This window comes from Plecotus auritus (genome assembly GCF_963455305.1).
Source record: "Plecotus auritus genome assembly, chromosome: 4".
Taxonomy (NCBI): Eukaryota; Metazoa; Chordata; class Mammalia; order Chiroptera; family Vespertilionidae; genus Plecotus; species Plecotus auritus.
In genome coordinates, this window is record NC_137775.1 from 94,568,112 (window position 1) to 94,585,967 (window position 17,856).

The window sequence follows — 17,856 nt, forward strand, 5'->3', positions numbered from 1 at the left end:
ACTTCGCTCCCTGCCAGGACTGATGAAGAAAACCCAGGATGTCTGGGTTTCACCCCCTGACTGGCGAGGGCCAGTGCTGACCATCCTCAGCCCGACTGGGGGAAGCGTCCCGGAGCCGGGGGCAGTGAGGGGGCAGGAGGAGGAGGCAGAGCTTTGCCGCTGTGGGCCCCTGACGTGTGGGCTCAGCCCTGCCAATCAGTGCTCCACCCCTAAAATAATCAATCCCCAGTTTCCAAATTCATACACAACTGGTCCAGGAACCGGATGCCAGTTTGCGAATTGCCAGGATGTGTTTGTGTAACAGTGAGAGTGCCTCCTCAACTCCCTGTCCCTTCTCCATCACGGCCACCATCCAGGCCACTGTGGCCCCTCACCTGGATCCCCACACAACACAGGGCCTAGCATCTAGCAGGGGTGCCACAGGTGTTTGTTGAGTGAATGAATGAGCCCCCTTAGCTGGGCTCCCTTCCACCTGGCCATCACCACAACCAGCGGCATGTATCCAAAACTTGAAACTGACCCCTTTCTCTCCTGCTTCAGACTCCCCAGGGGCTCCCATTGCTCTTCCTGACCCACCTCTCTCTCCAGCCTCATCTTCCGCCCTCCTCCACCTCTTTCTGGCCACAGTGAAGTTTCTCAAATGAGCCACGCCTCCCCAAGGCCACGCAGTTTCCTCTGCCAGGGATATGCCCTCCCGTCTCCTGGCTAAGCCCTAAGACCTATTGGGATTCAAGGTGGACATCAGCTCCTCTGGGAAGAGTTCTACAATTACCTGCCTCCATTCCAAATTCCGGAGCCGATGTCCCTCCCCCAGCCCAGAACACCTCCCACAGGGAGCCTGCCGCTCTGTGCCATTTCCTGCTCCTGTCTCCAGGCCTCACACCCCGCCCTCCTGGGAACCCAGAGAGAAAGGGACGTGGCTGGCTCACCTTTGGATCCCCACCTCTGGGCCTGGCATGGAGGAAGGCTCAGCTGTTCCGTGTTTACCAAATGGAGGTGAATGAGGCCTGAGCTCTTGTTGGTAATTCAGTCCCTCTCTTCCCGGGGCAGAGGCCCAATCCACAGGGCTTGTTCCATGAGGGCAAGTTCCAGCAAAGCCGGGTGGATGATCTTAAGGGGCCTTGTCGCAGGTTGCAGTGGCTTGATGAGTCACCTGATTTCGCTAAGTCACCTGAATGTGGTGGGCAGGACAGGGACACAGCACACCTTATTTCTCCACACTCCAGAAAGTACCTCTGACACACCCCTTTCGTGTTTCCCCACACCTCTCTGTCCTCACCTCTCACCAGCCCCGTGGCCCCCAGTCTCCATGCTTCCCTCCGGGTACCTGTGCTCAAAGTGGCCATTTACCTCAGCTCCCAGGGGCCAGCTTACAAAGCCCTTTCACATCCATTCCCAGATTACTCCACAGCCCAGAGAGCCAGGGGCAATATTTTATAGCCCTGTTAAGGGGCATTTTCTTTTTCTTTAAAAAAAAAATAAAAAATAAATTAAAAAAAATATATATATATATATGTATATATTTATATTTATATATATATGTATGTATTATTAATATTTCAGAGATGAAGGGAGGGAGAGAGAGAGAGAAACACCAACAATGAGAATCATTGATCAGCTGCCTCCTGCACGCCCCACACTGGGGATCGAGCCCGCAACCCACCCAGGCAGGTGCCCTGACCAGGAATTGAACCGTGATCTCTTGATTCATGGGTCGACTCTCTACCACTGAGCCATGCCGGCAGGGCAAGGGGCTTTTTTCAAACAAAGAAACTGGGTGTCTTGGTTGGTTTCTCAGGAGAGGAAGGCCTGAGACCAGAACTGGGGGTGTTTGGAGGAAGTAGCAGAAGGGGAGAGAGAGAGAGAGCCGGGCAAAGAGCAGCAGGCAGTTAAGGGGCATGGCTGAGCTAGTCCACTGTGGGCATCTGGGCCCAGTCCTGCTGGCAGTCCCCTAAAGTACCTGCCGCTACAGGACAGACTGTCCCTCTGAGGGACAGGACTCTGCATTTACCCACCAGTTCGCACCTCACTGGTTAGGGACAGCCCCAGGGGCACAATCCCCTCCTTCCTTCCCAGCGCCCCTCCCCCCCCCCGCCCCCGGGCTGCCTGTGACCACGACAGGATTTCCCATCCCACATTCTGGTTGACGGAGTGACCTGTCAGTCCCTCAGCTAGCGATGGAGTCTGTTCCCCTGTGTGGGACTGTCTGGGGCAACAGAATAATGTGCAAGTGACCTCTGTGCTCCCCGCAGCCGTGCGTCTTCTGCTTTCCTGCTCTCGGAGCAGCCAGCCACATGTAGGAAACCCTTGCTGTGAAGAAGCAAACCAGCTCGTTCAGGAGCCACGGGAGAGAGGACATGCAGCCAGGGCGCCATCCGGGACGCCAGGCCCAGCCCAGGCCACGGTGAGCGGGCCCAGCTACCCCATGCTGCAGTCAGGCTTGGTGTCCTTCTAAGCCTCTACATTCCGTGCTGTTTTGTTAAGCAGCGAGAGAGAATGGAGCACTGGCTGGGCTCGCCCCGAGCTCAGCGACCTTCTGCCGGGTTTTGGAGGAAGCTCTGAGGTGGACTAGCAGAGAGGCATCGAGGCACTCTAGCAGCAGCCGGCAGCACGCCTGCACGCGTGGGACTGTCCATGTGGCCACACTGATGTCCGAAGAGGACTGAGGGATCAGATACGGGTGCAAACAGCATTCACTGCCCTGACACTAAAACTCTCTGAAGAGACAGAGTTGAGATCAAATGCCATCAGGTCTTCTAACTCCTTCCACAAGATCCAGGTTTTTCACCTTCAAGACATCAAAATCCCTTCGACTCTGGGGTCTCGAGTCCTTGCTGTTTACAGTGCTGGAGGCCTGGGGTGTGCTGCCATCTAGCTACGCGCCTGCATAGCCACTCCTGCCACTGACCAGGACACACTATGCCCATGATCTCATTTAATCCCCCCACACTGAGGTCAGGGTCATGATCCCCACTGGGAAGCTGAGGCTCAGAGGGGTCATGTAACTTGCCCAAAGTCACACAGTGAACAGCGGAGCCTGGGTTCTAACCGAGAACCCAGAGCCTGTACTAGCCTGTACTATGAGCTACCATACGAGCCTGTGCTATGGGACAGAAAGAGCTGGTGCACCCGCAGCAGCAATGCACACGAGACCTGCAGTGAAGAAACACGGGCTATTTCATTAGCAATGGTGCCACCCAGAAGAACGGGAAGCTAACACTCAGAAGCCCGACCTCCCTGAACGGGAGGAGGCTGCAGTTCTGTAGGGCAAAGTCACAACACAGTGACTTGGGGTGGTGCTGGGAGCTGACTGGTCGGAGGTGAGGTGAGGGTGTGGATCCTTGCTTCAGGTCTGGAGGACAGTTCTGAGTCTCTTCGGGTCTCTCGGTCTGGACTCACGGGAAAGTAGCCAGGAGGTCATTCAACCTTAGGGCTCAGGAACTGAAACATAACTTAGGCAAGATGTTATCTTTTGCCTTGCCGCTGTGGTTGAGTGGAGTGAGGGTCATTCCATGGACCAAAAGGTCCTGGGTTCGATTCCCAGGCAGGGCACATGCCCAGGTTGCAGGCTCAATCCCCAATAGGGGCGTGCAGGAGGCAGCTGATTGATGTCCCTCTCCCTCATCGATGTTTCTCGCTCCCTCTCTTTGTATCTAAAAATCAGTAAAAACATATTTAAAAAGATGTTCTCTTTAGCCTGCGGGTGCACAAGCTCTTTCTGTTCAATAGCACAGGCTTGTATGGTAGCTCATAGTACAGGCTAGTACAGGGTCACAATGGTCCTGACATTGTGACCATTAGTCAGGTCTGGGTTGCTGTCTTTGGCTGCCTCGGGGATTGCTAATTATCCTGGGGAAAGGCTAGGACTCTGAGGGTATACATATTTACATATTTATATAGACAGATGCTTTCTAGAGCTTGGATTTCAAGCTAAATTTAATCAAAGTCATAAGGACCCTGGGTTTCACCTGCCGGAGCGAGGCTCTCCTGCTCAAGGGTGCAGGCACCACTTGAGCTTTCTGGGTGACTTGGGGCATGTTCTAGCCAGTCCTCATCTGGAAGACCAGTGAGGTGAACCGATCGCCGGATCCCAGCCCTGCGGTGACTACCCACGAATCAGCAGGGGATTCCTGGACTCCACCTCCGAAATTCTGATTCAACAGGACTGGAGCAAAACCCAGAAACACCCAGGTTCCGGGGAATACCTGGCTAGGGATCTCGGAACTCAGGTCCCTCTGTGTTTCTGGCATCTCCTGCCAATCCCTCCCCGTGTTTACCTCCAGTTACGGTAAACTTCCTCCTCGTTCATTCGTTCCTTCACCTGACCCCTGGCCAGCGGAGCTGCTCTGTGTGGTGCTGACGTCACACCCTATTCAGTGCAAATGGCCTGTATCTGAGGAGTGTCTCTTAGGTTGCCCAGAACACCTGATGTTGGTGACAGAGGAGGAAGAAACATGAAGGACAATCACCAACGAGGTGGTCAGGCCTTCACCTCTGTCTCTCCACCCACCGGGTTCCCACCCTCAGCAGTTCACTTTAGCGGGATGGTTCTGACCCGTGGTTTGGAGCCTGTTCGGACCAGCTCAAGAGAGCCAACGATTAAAGTTTCAGAAATTGTACAAGCTGGCTGCATTAAAAATTAAATCGTATAAACGTACAATTAAATTGCATTAAGCACAAAAGTGGTAAATACTCAAAACTCATCATCTCCTAATTACTCTATATGTTACTATTTCCCACGCTTTTGAGGTCATTGTACCTACTCTAGGCATACGGTGGAAATATTACACAATGGAATGCTGCTACTGCATTTCTCCCCCTAACTTCACATTTGGGGACATCATGTTGGTAGCTTAACATCAGCCATGATGGCAGCATTTACACCACAGCAATGGTGAGCCACCACGAGTTAGGCTTCTCTCCTCCCCAGAGAGCCAGATGCTAACCATGGGTCAGAACATTACTGCACTGACATTCTTCCAGACTGGCTGTGGGGCCTGAGTGGTGGGGGCAGTGAGGTTTGCCCACCTTGGAAAGGAGACACAGTGTCTGGATTTCAGGGGGAACTTAATTCATGAAGTTTTACTTGCAAGCTCTCTTGAGCCCCTCAGACCAGTGTTGACTTGGGGTGAAGATTCAAGGCCCGTGGGAGCTGACTATGAGGGGATAAGTGTGCCAGTTACACAGGTACCTGCCCACGTGTGCCCATGGAAGCTCTTGGGTGGTTCTCCAAAGTGGAGGCAGAGGGGGACCGCAGGCTTGTGTAGAAGGCATTGCTGCCTTCAGCTGGAGTTCTCGGACCACCTAAAGCCTCGCCCACTCTGCCCAACTGCACTGTGGCTTCAGCTAGGCCCCCACCCCCTGGGTGTTCTTACAACCAAAGGGGAGACCTCTTGGCAAACACAGTCTGGTAACTGGATTAGGGTGACTGAGTTGGTTGGGAATCCAGACTAAGGCTGCAAGGATCAAATTTCTGAGCAAAATACCTGCTGACACACAGGCTCCTATGCCTGACGTGAGTCAACACCGAAGGGAGTCTAAGGCTTTCCAGAATTTCCCCACCCCCAGAGCAGGGGAGGAGGCGACTCCACACGAGATGTCCATGGCCCAAGCCAGAAGTGATGCTGGAGAGGTCCAGTGTCCCTCAGCCCCACCCCAGCATCCTCCCTGAAGCTGTCTGCAGTGAGTCAGCCACAGTAAGCGCCCCCCCTCCGCCCCCCGCTCTAGGGCAGGCATTGTCCTGAAGACCACCAGGATGCTCTGGGCTCGAGAGCCACTGGTCATGCTGACCTCTAGCAAACACAACTTTATTGACCACTTGCCTGTGACAGGCTCTGTGCTGGGTGCATTACAAGGGCAAAGTGTTTCTCTTTATTCATTTTCTTCCACTCTCATCCTCTATGTGTGTGTTCGAAGCAGGAGGTGGAAGGGGAGGTCGCGTAGGGTTGGCCCTGGGGATCCTTAACGACCCACACAGAACTGCAGTGTTAGTCCAGGTTCTCCAAGAAGCAGATGCCATGGCCGGATTCAGCCAAAAAAGATTGTATTAGGGGAAGCAGCTGGGAGAGGCTGGGAGCGCCATCTGACCGTGATGCAAGTCCGATCCCGGGTGATGGGGCAGATAGGTGTGTGTGCGTGTGTATGTGTGTGTGTGTGTGTGTGTGTGTGTGTGTGTGTGTGTGTGTGTGTGAATGTGAGCAGCATTAGGCTAGAGAGAGAGGGAGAGGGACTGAGGGAAACAGAGGCTCAGAAAGACACAGACTGAGAGAAAGAGAAGAATAAACACCAGAGAAGACACCTTTCTGGCCCCAGGCCACTCTGCAAGGAGATGCTGGTCTCACCTCTGGATTTCCTTGAGATAACCTGCTGAATCCTGGCCACAAACTCTGTTTTCCTTGAGCTAAAGTGGTCCCTAATTCTTACCATGGAAAGAGCCCTCACAGTAGCATCCCCAATTCTCAACCCCAAGACATTAGTTAATGAGGAGTCATTTCTTTGTGCCCGTCAACTGGGTGACCAGGTACTACACTGACTTAGAAAGACCTTCTTAACAGCCCCCACCCCCACTCCCACCCCTGCCGCAGTCTTTTTGCAGCAAGGGTTCAGGAATCTGGAGAGGGGCTGTGCATAAATGAATAGAGACTAGACAAGAAATATAAATTTGGAAGGCATGGGGGGAAAGCCAGGTGGAAACTTAGCTCTAGTGACTAAGCTCCCTGAATGTCCGGACCCACAGCATTTTATTCACACATTTTGCCCTTTAGCAAAGCAGATATACATATCAAAGGTAAGGTTTGGTAAACAATAAAGGACCATCAGGTTAGGGGAATTGCCCTCAGCTGTTTGGCAACAGGTACTAATATGCAGATCTTCAGCCCTGTTAAAGCTGCCCATCAGCCTTCAGATGAACTTCTTGCATAATTATGACCTGCTGGAATTTGCCTCCAGCACCCCTCAAGGTTTGCTCTGCTCTTCTCTTCTCTACCTGGCATGCAACTTCCCATTAGTGGCTGTTGGCTTGTTCTCCAGATGGTTCATGGGTATCTGCCCCATCTCCCCAGTGAGCAGGTAGGGTACGACTGTGCTTGGGCTGCCTCAAATTCCGGCTTGGCCCTCTCATAGCTAAAAACCTTGGCAAGTTACTTAGCCTGTCTGGCCCTGTCTCTTCATAGGAAAAGTGAGGACCATACATACCTGAAAGGTTAGCATGTCAGGTACACATGTTACTCCATATAACTAACTGTTCCTAGGGATAACGGGTACATTATTGTCATTCCTTTCATGCTAGGAAACGCTGAGCAATGACTCACTGACGTTCCAGGGATGTGAACTGTGACTGGATGGCGGTTATTTTCCATGACAACTGTCAGACTGACAATTTAGGGCCCTTCCTCTACTTCCCCCTCGGGAAGACATTAGGTAGCAATATACCTGGGATTTACCTGAGATTAGGCCAATTCTTTACATTCACTGGTGCTTTCCAGTCCTTTGTCTCCTTTAATCCTCCCAACCACCTAGTGAAAGGAGAAATATGGTTCCTGTTTCCGTGTGAAAATCTGGCGGCTGACTGACTTGCCAGCTTCATGGGAGGATTCCATGCCAACTTCAGATCCCCAAGATCTCATACCACTTCCAGGCCCCACGGGAGCCAGCCATGCCAGGAAACCCAGCTTGGCTCATCTCCAAAGATCCTTCCTAACTGGCAGTACACCCTCCTTCCAAGGTCTTTCTGAGCTCTCCAGTGCCCCAAAACCTATCTCCCAACTCGGAGCCAACTGTTACAGCTGCAGGGAACTTATTACTTCCAGGAGAATCTATTGAGCACATTTCATGAAGCAAGTACAGGTTAGCCATTGAATATTAGTGATAATCTAATGATGGCTGCAGATTATACTCACTGGGCATCTTCAGAGTGTGCCACCCAGATCCTAAAGCAACCAATGAAATCAGAATCTTAGCAGAAAGGGGTGGGAGGCCAGTTATGAGAATGCCAGTTAGAAACTCCCTAGATGATTTAATGTTCTCTTAGGGTTGAGAGCCTCCAAGCTAGTTGAAAACATAGCTCCCCTCATGTTACCGAGGAAGAAGCTAAGGCCTGTAGAGGGACAGTGCCTTGTGCAAAGTCACTTGCTGAATATCTGCTAAAAGCACCCATGGGTGAATCTGGAGTGGGAGCAAGGGAAAGGTGGTGGTATAGTAGAGGTGTTTCAGATGCTTTCCCTGCCCACAGTCCTTCCTGAAGATGGAACAGCCTTCCTAGATAGTCGTCTTTGAACCATGTGACCCACCTTGGCAAAACTGATTGGACCAGAAGAGGAAACCTGAACCATGACAGACCAATGAGATGACACACTAAAAGGCATTTAAATTAAGCTATTGAGAGAGTGGGCCATAAGCTGCGGGGAGCTGAGCCTGGAGGGCAGGGAGGCGTGGGAGTGGTGGCAGGCATTAGGGATCATGTGTGAGGCAGTAAGTAGGGAGAGGAAGAAGGTGTGCAGAGAGAAGTAGGAGGATAAAGCAGATACATAGTCAGTGACAAGGGACTAGTCAGGCTTTGGTGCCCCTGGAAGCTGTATCCTTACATTGACCCTCACCTTTTAGAACTAGTGGGCTCCTTGACACTCAAAAGGCCTTGGCCATGGGAACAGCCCATGCAAAAGCCTATAGCCACCAAAGACCTTAACGTGTCCCTCACTTTGCCCCTGACCCCCAACAATGTCCCACTGAAGAACTGAGTTTCCTGTCATGCAAAGTGCTCAGGCAAAGGGTCGCTGTCCACCTCCTGGAGAGGTTAGCAAGTTGATCTCATAGGTCCTGCTCAACCACATGATTCTGAATTTCCACAATGGGCAGGCAGAGAGGTATTTTTTAAAAATATATTTTATTGATTTTTTTACAGAGAGGAAGGGAGACGGATAGAGAGTTAGAAACATCAATGAGAGAGAAACATCCATCAGCTGCCTCCTGCACACCCCCTACTGGGGATGTGCACACAACCAAGGTACATGCCCTTGACTGGAATCAAACCTGGGACCCTTCAGTCCGCAGACCGACACTCTATCCACTGAGCCAAACCAGTTAGGGCCAGATGGGTGTTTTAAGATTGCTTTTGTCTCCTTCTCAGCACTCAGTGCCCCATGCTTGACACCTGGTCCCTGGCAAGGAAGCCTGTACCCCTGGGGATGGGAGTGGGGCGCACAGTAAACAAAGAACACAAGAAAGTTCCTCCGTCCCACCCCACACATCAGCACACACATCCCCACATGGAAAAATGGCAGGGGTGCAGGAACAATGGGAACCTATGAGTCATGGGGTAGGCAGGATAACCTTTCTCCAAAAAAGCTCCCTCTAGCCTTGTCCGGAGGAGCTTGCGTAGGCAGCTGACAGGCAGTGACACTTGAAATGACTCCCAATTCTGGGCAATCACTTGCCCTGACCTGGATGACCTGGGTTTTCTTTTTATCTTTTATTCAACTTTTATTTTTAGCAAAGCGATAGATACATAAATACTTTTAAAAAGTCAAATGATACTATACATATGGTAACGGAAAACAGCAGTTGCCTGGCTCAGCCTCCCCATCACCAACCCCCAGAGGCAACTTCTTTTAGACTTTCCAGCTATTTTTTTCTTACCTTTTCCTCCACTTCTCTAAATAACATGTCTATTTGTATCCCATTATTATTTTTATCTTAGTTTAGTTAGTTAGTATAGATTATCTTCCTCCTACAAAATATGAGGACTGGCTCTATTCCACCCCCAACCCACATACTTCTTTTTCTATCCTCCCAATGTAGTTAGATTTCAATTTATGGTCAGATTTCAATTTGGTGTTTATATTAATTATGACTGAGTAAATATCACATGATGTACTTGGGTTACACTTTCTTTCTGGCATGACATTTTGTTTTCCATGTTTTTTATTTGCTTAGTTAGTTTTGTATGTTTTTATCACTAATTCTCAAACTCCCTGCTACGATTGTAAAACTCCTCTAGAGGAGTAATCTATCAGTCCCATTTGTCTTTCCTTGGGGAATTTGATTTTGCTGCTTCTGGCTGGATGGCTGCTATCTAAGCCTGCTCATAGCTAGCATCCTACAGTGTCCCTTCACCATTCATTTTGGGAATTCCCTTTGCCTTTTTCCTACATTGGAGTCCCTGTTTTTTCAGTCCAATGCCTTCTGTCTTTCTTCATTTACTTCTTTGTTTGATGGAGCACTTCCTCCAATATCTTTCTGATAAATGATGCAAGGGAAGTAAAATTTTTGAGACCATGTATGTCTAAAAATATCTTTTTTTTTTATACCTTCAAGCTTGATTGATAGTTTGGCTGGGTATCTAATTCTAGGTTAGAAATGTTTTACTTCAGAATTTTGAGCTTTTTTTTCCCGTTTGTCTTCAGCTTCCTGTGTGGCTATGGAAAAGTTCAGTGACATTCTGATTTTTGGGCCTTTCTATGTGACCTGCTGCTCTCTTTCTCTCTTTCTTTCCCTCTCTCTCTGGAAAGTTTTTACAATCTCTTTCTTTCCCAGTGCATTGGTTAGTGTAATTTTTTTCCAGAGCTCTCCAATCTAGAAGCTCATGACTTTTAGCTTCCTGTTTGTGCTTATTGTGTTCTATCTTATTGAGCTGCACCTCTTGGATTGGTTCTCTGATTTTCTAAAATTTTTACTTCTTATCCTACTTTCAAGAGAATTTTCTAAACTATCTTTCAACCTTCCTATTGTTCAAAAAAATTCTTCTACTTTATCTTTATTTTGTTCATTTTTCTTCCTAGTTTTTATTAAGAGAATAGCAAATATACAGAAAAGTTGAAAATAAAATAGTATACTTAAAATCCTTTCCCCACCATCTAAGTCAGTGCTGTTCACTAAAAAGAGAATGTGATCCACAATGTTATTTTAAGCTTTCTAGCAATCACATTAAAAAGTTAAAAAGAAACAGGTGAAATTAACTTTCATATTTTATTTATTTCAAAATAAAATTTCTATATTCAATCAAAATAAAAATTAATAAGATATTTTATATTTCTTTTTTTTTTAACTGTCATTGAAATCCAGTGTGTATTTTATATTCATAGCATGTCTCAATTCAGGTGGTTTAAAGTTAATAGTAGCCACAAGTGTCTGGTAGCCACTGTATGAGATTGTGCAGAACTAGATTGAACAATGTCGTTATATATCTATCTATTAACTGCCTATATATTTTGGCAGAATCATTTGAAAGAAATCCATAGGTTACATTATGCTTGATTTTGGAATAAGATAGCCTGCAGATCCTAAAATTAAGGATACTCTCCTACATAATCACACCACCATTATCACACCTAAAAGAATTTACAGTAATTCCATAATATCTTTACTATCCTGTCCATACTCAAATTGTCTCAACTGTAACCAAATTTTCTTTTATAGCTGGTCTATTTAAATCAGGATCCTATTTAGTTTCATTTGGTTGTTAGGTCTCCTTAGTCTTTTTTAAATCTATAATAGTTATCCTATCTCTTTTTAAAAATCTTTATTGTTGAGTCCTGCCTGGTTTGTCTCAGTGGATAGAGCATTGGCCTGCAGACCAAAGGGTCCCGAGTTCAATTCTGGCCAAGAGCACATGCCCCAGTTGCAGGCTCCATCCCCAGTAGAGGGTGTGTAAGAGGCAGCTGATTGATGATTCTCTCTCATCATTGATGTCTCTCTCTCTCTCTCTCTCTCTCTCCCTCCCTCTCTCTCTCTCTGACTCTCCCTCTCCCTTCCTCTTTGTTTTGTTTTTTTAATTTATTTATTTATTTATTTATTTATTTATTTATTTTATTAAGGTATTATATGTGTACATATCTTACCATTGCCCCCCCCACCCCACTCCCATACATGCCCTCACCCCCCAATGTTTTGCATCCGTTGGTTACTCTTATATGCATGCATATAAGTCCTTCAGTTGATCTCTTATTTCCCCCACCTCTCCCTAACCTTACCGCTGTAATTTGACAGCCTGTTTGATGCTTTACTGCCTCTGTATCTATCTTTTTGTTCATCAGTTTTTCATTATCCCCAAATGAGTGAGATCATGTGGTATTTTTCTTTCATTGTCTGGCTTATTTCACTTAGCATAATGTTCTCTAATTCCATCCAGGTGCCTACAAATGGTAGTAATTCCTTCTTTTTTATGGCAGCATAGTATTCCATTGTGTAGATGTACCATAGTTTTCTGATCCAGTCATCTGCTGGCGGGCACCTAGGCTGTTTCCAAATCTTAGCTATTGTAAATTGTGCTGCTATGAACATAGGGGTGCATATATCCTTTCTGATTGGTGTTTCTAGTTTCTTAGGATATATTCCTAGGAGTGGGATTACTGGGTCAAATGGGAGTTCCATTTTCAGTTTTTTGAGGAAACTCCATACTGTTCTCCACAGTGGCTGCACCAGTCTGCATTCCCACCAGCAGTGCACGAGGGTTTCTTTTTCTCCGCATCCTCGCCAACACTTGTCGTTTGTTGATTTGTTGATGATAGCCATTCTGACAGGTGTGAGATGGTATCGCATTGTCGTTTTGATTTGCATCTCTCGGATAATTAGTGACTTTGAGCATGTTTTCATGTGTCTCTTGGCCTTCCTTCTGTCTTCTTTCGAAAAGATTGTATTTAGGTCCGTTGCCCATTTTTTTATTGGATCATTTATCTTCCTTTTATTAAGTTGTATAAGCTGCCTGTAGATGTTGGAGATTAAACCTTTATCAGTGATAACATTTGCAAATATGTTCTCCCATACAGTGGGGTTTCTTGTTTTGTTGATGGTTTCTTTTGCTGTGCAAAAGCTTTTTATTTTGATGTAGTCCCATTTGTTTATTTTCTCTCCCTTCCTCTTTGAAATCAATAAAAATATTTCTTAAAAAATCTTTATTGTTGAGAGTATTACAGATGTCCCTCATTTTCCCCCTCCCCCCCCCTCCACCCTGTTCCCACTCCACTCCAGGCCTTCACCACCCTATTGTCTGTGTCCATAAGTAATGCATGTATGCATATAAGATCTTTGGTTAATCTCTCCCCCCAGCCCTTCCTCTGAGGTTCCTCAGTCTATTCCATGTTTCTATGCCTCTGGTTCTATTTTATTCATCAGTTTATTTTGTTCATTAGGTTCTTTGTTCTTCTATTTTGATTTTTAGATTCAATTGTTGATAGCTATGTTTTTATTGCCATTTTACTGTTCATATTCTTTATCCTTCTTCTCCTTCTTCTTGCTCTTCTTAAAGAGTACTCTTCAACATTTCATGTAATTCTGGTTTGGTGATGATGAACTCCTTTTGCTTTTTCTTGTCTGAAGCTTTTTATCTGACCTTCAATTCTAAATGATAGCTTTGGTAGGTAGAGTAATCTTGGGTATAGGTCCTTGCTATTCATCACTTTGAAAATTTCTTGCCACTCCCTTCTGGCCTGCATCGTTTCTGCTGAGAAATCAGCTGACAGTCGTATGGGCACTCCCTTGTAGGTAACTAACTGCTTTTCTCTTGTTGCTTTTAAGATTCTCTCTTTGTATTTAGCCTTTGGCATTTTAATAATGATGTGTCTTGGTGTGGGCCTCTTTGAGTTCCTCTTATTTGGGAGTCTCTGAGCTTCCTGGACTTGTAAGTTTATTTCTTTCACCAGGTAAGGGAAGTTTTCTGTCACTATTTCTTCAAATACTTTTTAAATATCTTGCTCTCTCTCTTCTCCTCCTGGCACCCCCATAATGTGAAAGTTGGTACACTTGATGTTGTCCCAGAGGCTCCTTACACTAGCTTCATATTTTTGGATTCTTTTTTCTTTTTACTCTTCTGATTGGGTGTTTTTTCTTCCTCATATTTCAAATTGTTGATTTCATTCTTAGAATCCTCTACTCTACTGTTGAATCCTTATAAATTATTTTTTATTAGTGCTGTCATTTTTCATTGCTACTATATCTTTTCTCATGCTGTTGAGCATCTTTGCCATCAATATTCTGAATTCTACATCTGATGAATTTCTTATCTCCATTTCATTTAGCACTTCTTCTGGAGCATTCTCTTGTTCTTAGTTTTGGACTTTTTTTTTTTATCTCCCCATTTTGGCTACTTGTTTGTGTTTGTGTTTGTGTTTATGTATTAGGTAGGTCTTCTACACCTCCCAATCTCTAGTGCTGGACAATGTCAGACACTGTTTTTGACTAGCCATAAGTACCCTATTTGGAGCTATCAGAAATCCACAGCTTATGACTCCCTCTTCTGGGACTGGGTGCCTTTGGAAAGGACCAAAATGTGCTCCAAGGTCTGCTTTTCCTAGCCCAGGCCCTGAATTAGATCAGGCAAAGACTCAAAGCCTCCAAAGACCTGCCTCTACCAGTAGTGTGATTGTATTCAGACTTGATTAGCCTCAGGCTATCAACCACAGGGTGGGGCAAGCCATTTTCCAATAGGGTGGGGCAACTGCCTTACCCCTCAAGCAAAAACTGCTTGGATATCAAAGGTTCAGTTGAGAGAAATGTCCTCCACAGAGAGAAATGACTCAGCACAGTAAAACCAGGATGTCTGCCTTCCATGGTCTAATCCCAGAACTCCCAACCCTGGCTTCTGCTCCCATAGCTCCAGTCCACTCTGCCTTCCCTCTGCCAGAGCCCAAGGTAAGTGGCTGCACACGAAATTTTGTGTGTTGGCCCTTTAAGAGGCATGCATTTCCAGCCATTTCTCCCTAGCATATAGCAACCCTGCTGCTTTTCACAGCCAAATGTTATATGGGCACCTTTCTCAGTTCTGGTGCTCTCTGCTGGAGGGGCCCAGCTTGGGAATTAGACCCCAGAGTTCTCAGTGGGAACCCCCTGCAGCTGAGATATCTCTCCAGAACTTCATCTGATGTCTGTCGGAGTCCAGCTAGCCCTTTCAAGTCTCCCCACTTCCTACCAGTCTCTATGCAGTCTCCATTTTCCATCTTTGGTTATCAGAGTTATCCCCCGCTAGTTGATTATTCAAGATAGTTTTTCTGTATTTTAGTTGTAATTCCGGTTTGGTCCTGGGAACATGTCCGTGAGCTTCCATTTACTCTGCCGCCATTTTGGAATCCCAAATTTTCTCTCCCAGCTGGTGTGTGTGTGTGTGTGTGTGTGTGTATGTGTGTTGTTGTTGTTGTTGTTGTTGTTTGTTTTTCAATAGACATTTCAGAGAGGACGCAAGAGGGAGAGAGAGATTGAAACGTCAATGATGAGAGAGAATCATTGATTGGCTGCCTCCTGCATGCCACCCACTGGGGATCCAGCCCACAACCTGGGCACGTGCCCTGACTGGGAATTGAACCCTGAGCTCCTGGTTCATAGGTCAATGCTCAACCACTGAGCCACGCTGGTCAGGCAGTTATCCATGACCTTTATATATATATATATTTTAATTGATTTCAGAGAGGAAAGGAGAGGGAGAGATAGAAACATCAATGATGAGAGAGAATCATTGATTGGCTGCCTCCTGCACACCCCATATTGGGGATGGAGCCTGCAACCCAGGCATGTGTCCTGACCGGGAATTGAACTATGATCTCCTGGTTCATAGGCCTATGTTCAACCACTGAGCCAAATTGGCTGAGCTCTCCCAACTGGTTTTACAGCCCAATGTTATGGGGACTTCTCTTCACAGCTCTAGAATCCTGAATTGGTGTGGCGCTGGGACCCCCTTCGTCTCACAGGAGGCCTTAGAGATATTCCTCATGATTAAAAAGCACCACACTGAAGTGCCAGCCCAACCCGTTCCATGCCTCCACCCCTCCTACAAGTCTCCGTGAGCTTTCGTCTTTACTTCTGTAGTTGTAAGACTTCCATTCAGCCAGATTTCAGGTGGTTCTGAATGATGGTTGTTCTGTATTTTAGTTGTAATTTTGATGTGGTTGTGGGTGAGTACCAGTGTTTACCTAAGCCACAATCTTGGTTCTCCATTTTCCTATCTTTTTATTTCTCCTATAACATTAACACTTTATGGGTCTAGGTAAGTTGTCTTGTAGAATATTCTACATTCTGGATTTGTCTAGTTGCTTCCTCTTGATGTCATTTAATTAATTCTACTCTCTGTATTTACTGGAGACTGAAGTTAGATCATGGGTACATTCCAGTTAAATATTTTTTGCAAGATTACTATATAGGTTATTATATTTTTAATTTTCAAGAACTATTTTTTTTATTCTGTGAACATTAGTTTTCATAGCATCCTATTCTTGTTTCAAAGGTTGTGGTATTTTTTTTTTCTGAGAATATTAATTATTCCAAAGAAACATAAAGAATTTTGCTTTCTGCCTCATCTCCGAATTACGTTTTTTGTTTGCTCATTTTGGTTTCTCTTTTTCATAGGGATGCCTCTCTTCCAATGCCCAGTGATGCTCAGTTGTCTATTCATATTTAAGACTGAGGCTCTGGTTATATGAGCAGGGCTTGTGCCTACTGGACTTGGTGGCAAGCCGACTTTTTAAACTAAGAAACCCCTAAATGTCAGTCTTTGTAGGACCGTTCTTTTTTTAATCCTCATCTGAGGATATTTTTCCATTGATTTTTAGGGAGAGTGGAAGAGAGAGGTAAAGACAGAGAGAAATATCGATGTGAGAGAAACACATCGACTGGTTGTCTCCTGCAGGAGCCCCGACCAGGGCTCAGGCTGAGGAGGAGCCTGCAACTGAGGTATGTGCCCTTGACCAGAATCGAACCCGGGACCCTACAATCTGCAGGCAGACGCTCTATCCACTGAGTCAAACCGGCTAGGATAGGACTGTTCTTTTTTAAAAAGATGTGTGTGTTTTTAAATTAACTTCAGAAAAGAAGGGAGAGGGAGAAATAGAAACTTCTATGATGACAGAGAATCATTGATTGCTGCCTCCTGCACGCCCCCTACTGGGGATCAAGCCTGTGACCCAGGTATGTGCCCTGACTTGGAATTGAATCGTGACCTCCTGGTTCATAGGTCGATGCTCAATCACTGAGCCACACCAGCTGGGTTGTAGGACTGTTCTTTTGGGCCAGTTTCCCTAGAGAGAATCCTAAGAATTTGCTGGGGGATATAAACCTGTTTTCAATGTTCTGATGCCGAGTATGGAAGAGCCCAGGGAAACATCATTTGATGACTTGCTCTTAGTTCCCTGTCTCAGCTGTGTTAACCCCTCTGCTGCTAAGCCAGTCCATTTTCTGCTAAGGTGGGGAAAGCAAAGTGGCTAGGGCAGGACTGTTTTTTAATATTTTTTTTACTAACTTCAGGGAAGAAGGGAGAGGGAGAGATAGAAACATCAGTAATGACAGAGAATCATTGATTGTAAGAGGTGGGGGAGGACCTGGGTGATTGCTGCCTTTAACCACTTCCAACCAGTCCTCCTTAGCCCCACCCTGCACCCCCCTTTTCAAGGGGAACTGGCCTTTCTAAATGCACCAACAGCTCAAAGCAACCTGCTTCTTATTGCTGTCTGCTCAGCCTCCCCCCGGCAGCTCCCCCACTCTCTCTAGGCAATTAGGTGCCGCTTCTGTCAAACTATGTAACTATCCACTCCTTAACAGCTTCCAGAATTTTGCTGATTATTCTACAATGTATCTCTTCTTTCCTGTGAGCTATGCCTTATCACCATCATCTCAGTGGGGTTTTAGGAGAGAGAAGATAAAAATGGTCAGTGCTCCGTGCCTTATCTTCAGCAATGACCCATTCTCTGGAGATGAAAATTGAGGCTTAGAGAAAGTTTGGGGAGGTCCCACATTCAAATTCCCATCTCACTAAGAGCATCATGGCCAGAGACCTGGGAGGAGCTTGATCCCTGAAAACTCTGCTCTGCGGCCTGGCTTCTTGGGTGTGGGGTGCCAGGACCTCGATTGTGACCACACGCTGGAGTTCTGAGATGATCACTG